Here is a 3989-nt window from a genome sequence, read left to right as displayed (position 1 = left end):
TTTAATTTGTAAGATTTGTTCCTCGTTATTTTAATAAACTTGAGAAAATAAAACATTAATAAGTTATTTTCCAACTTATTTTCCATGACATAACCAACACACTGGAAAGTGTTTTCCAACTTATTTTTCATTATACTACCAAATATTGAAAAATAATTTACTTTCCTGGAATTTACTTTCTCGGAATTCACTTTCCAGAAAAAAAACTACTTTTCGATAAACAAATAAGACTTAAAGGTATTCTAGTGGTCACAGTGCCGCTATGGACTGACCAGCCACCAAATGCCAAGGTTATAGAGGATTTTTGGAAGGTGGGAATTAGGGTTATGGTTGATGAGAATGAAATTGTGCCTAGAAATGAGATTGAGTTTTGTATAAAGTCATGGAGGGATGTAGAGGCTGTTTGTGAAGCTTGTTCTTCTGACAAGAACATTGATGAATTGGTATCTAAGATTCTAAAATCTAAGAATTAAATTGGAGCAATGTATCAACCTCTCTTATGTCTATCTTACTTTTTAGGACATTTTGTTTCATTTCTTAGTGCATATTGTAATGTGAGCTTAGCTTAGCTTAGGCTCTGTAACCTTCCATGTCTTTATTATTTTGTTTTTTTTTGTGTGTTTTTTTATCGAAAAACAAAACTAGGCCTAAAGCCATAAACTTAAAGGGGCGTGGAAGCCCACATTTGATGAGAAAGGGCCATGTCTTTGTTCAGCTTCTTAATCTTTCTCTGGACTATGTTGGGTAGGTTGATTTTCTTGGAATGTCCTGTCTGTCCCAAATATTTTGTTTATGTATATTATGAAATTTTCTAATAGAGATAACAGTGTGAATATTGTATATTATTGAATAATTAATGTTTTCTATAAACTTGTTCTATATATATTTAAATTTCTTTCGGTAATGCTGTTAGTTTTTGCCAACAATATGGTAGTTATGAGTATAGTTAAGATAACTAACTTGATTCATGACATGGTTTAATATAAGATTTATAAGTTAGGTGGGTGAACCGTGAATACATGGTTCAATAAATTGACCCAAGTTGGTGATTTTTTTTTTGTTGTTGCTCAAAATAATATTGTTTTGGATAAAAAAAATCTTCTAAAAAAACCAAAAAAAAAAATTATTGAGTTTTCTTGGAATTTAACATGTTTAATCAACCAAGTTTTTTCATATCAATTATATTGAAGGCATCGATGATATAGCTTGTTTGAGACCATAATAATATCGAAGGCACTAATGATATAGCTTGTTTACAAGTGTAATTGCGGTTGTTTTTTAAAATATTTTTTATTTAAAAATATATTAAAATAATATTTTTTTTATTTTTAAAAAATTATTTTTGATATCAGTGCATTAAAATGATCTAAACATAAAAAAAAAAAGTAATTTAAAACAAAGAAAAATTTAAAAAAAAAACACTTTGAAATGTAGAAACAAATATTAATTTAGTCGCATAAGGCATTATTGTTGCCCCAGGTAATGCAGTGTTGCTTGCATTTGAAATTTTACATGGCAGAAATTAGAGGGAGAAGTTGCCCTCAACTTGTAGCCGAAATGTGGTGTTATTCTGAGATAATAATTTTCTTTTTTATTATGGAGATAAGATATTGCTTTTTGATAAAAATTATTTTTTAAAGTGTATTTTTATTAAAAATACAGTAAAATAATATTATTTTTATTTTTTATATAAATATATTAAAACCATTCAAAAATATAAAATCTATTTTTAATAATAGTTTTATATTATTTTTTACCATTTTCGTGATATTTTTCCTCCATCCCGTAAAAGTTTTACCATTCAGATTAACGATCGTGAAACATGACAGGTACCCATCAGAATTGAGTTGCGGACGCGGCCAATCTTGACACGTCATGTGTTTTTAACCATTCAAATTGTTGGATTGACTTCAAGATAGATTAAAGATATGAAATCAACTTACGTGTCCAAGAAAAGTGAACAAGTTGGGTCCAAATTCTAATGCTAATAGTACTAATACTCAATTACTTAATTAATGATATTAAATATTTAAAAAATAAACTAATTTTAAGGCTCTATTGTTTCTGTAGTGTGGTATGATGTATTTTTGTGTTTTATTATTTAAAGTGTTCAGTTAATCATTAGCCTACATACATTTTAATAAGAATGATATATTGAATTCATCCATTTAACATATTAAATATGCAATTTTAGTTATAAGATAATGATAATTATATAAAAAAAATTATAAAATTCAATTTCAAAATAATTCAATATTAAAGGACAAAATTAAAAAATAAAATATTTAATTTAAAAGGAAAAAAAATATGTAACAACTAAAATATAAAAAAAAATAAAGTTTTGAACTAAATTATAAAATTGAAAAACTAAAAGGACTAAAAAGGATATTCAGAAAAGTCCTAAGGCAAAATTAAGCAAAAAGGCAATGACACAATTTTCTTTCATCATCTTTTTTTTCTTCTTTTTCTGTCAAGAATGCTCCTATTTTTTCTTTATTTCAATTATAGTCCTCTCATTGTCGATCTTTTTTCAAATAATAAAATCACAATTGTTTTTCAGGAAATCAAGCAATAACTCAATGTTAATATCTTTCTTTTTTTTGAAATCAAGATTCCTACATAAAATATAGATTAAAACAAATTCTAAATTCTAATTAACACAATATTAAAAGATAAAATTAAAAAAATTAATGAGCAAAGACATAAAAAAACAAAAGTAAAAAAAAAATATTTTACACGATATTTTATTAAAACAAAAAAGAGTTGTCATTTCTCCTATATTTAAATTTTAGTCCCCTCAATTTGTATTTTTTTCAAACAATAAAATTAAATTCTCTATGTAAAATCAAATACCAATCTAACCAACCCGATTGCAGGATTTTTTATAAGACTTTAAAAGACAAAAAAAAATTAAAACAAATCTTCAACCTAAAATCTTAATCAATATAATTTTAAAGAATAAAATTTTAAAAAATAATGATAAAAAAATATAACTGAAACCAAAAAAGGAAAAACAATGTTCCAATCTATAATATGAGGAAACAATTAATGATAAAAAAATCTCAATCATTAGGCTTTTGATAATTTAATAGTTATATACATGGCACTTAACCTGACTTTTTCAGGCCACATGCATAATTCTCCATGTGTTTAACGAGAACGGGCCCAGGTTCTAGACTTCTCAAGGGAAGCCATGAAGAGGCCTTCCCCGTCGGTGGCAGGAGCTCATCATGCAATAATTCGAAGATTGTAGATGACGCGGAATTTTCCATCAGACTGTTAATTTCAGATTTGAAGAAAGTTTTCAACTTCATCTCACAAGAATATTGACTTAAGAAATCAAATTTATAAGTAAATTATCACTACGTGTATAATAAAATGTGAATAAAAATATATAAATAATAATAAAATTGATTAATTCTTAGAAGAATTTTTAGGTTTAATCAAGACTTTAGTATGAAAAGCACTCAATTACAAAAAAAAATACACAATATACAATAATCTTTGATAAAAATTCATCAACTAAATAAAACTCCTTGCATAATAGTATTTATATGTAAATCCTAAACTAGTCCAATATTATTTTTCATCCTTTGCCACATACTATAATGAAAAATGTCCAAGAAAAAATAATTGTTAAAGAATCCTTGCTAAACCAAAAACTAGATGTCTTGCAAAATAAAATTTGATTTTTTATCAATTAATTCTTCTTACTTGATATAAAATCTTTGTAAAATAAGTAAGTCAAAGGATACCCCAAGAGTTTTAAATGGCATTAAGAACTTTTGTCGTAAGTATAATCCTTAACTCTTAAGCAAACAATATTTTTTTCTATTTTTGTACTTTGTTGATAGTTTATAAGCCCAACTTCAAATATATCTTTCTCTCTCATCCAGATAAATTAGTTATCCCATCATATATAGTTGAAAATGTATAGATGTTTAATTTTCAATCCAATATAAATCACATCCAAAATTCTTTTGTAGATT

This window comes from Populus euphratica, unplaced genomic scaffold (genome assembly GCF_000495115.2).
Source record: "Populus euphratica unplaced genomic scaffold, PopEup_1.0 scaffold237.1, whole genome shotgun sequence".
Lineage (NCBI taxonomy): Eukaryota > Viridiplantae > Streptophyta > Magnoliopsida > Malpighiales > Salicaceae > Populus > Populus euphratica.
The sequence above is the reverse complement of the archived record's forward strand: the minus strand, read 5'-3'. Positions refer to the sequence as shown.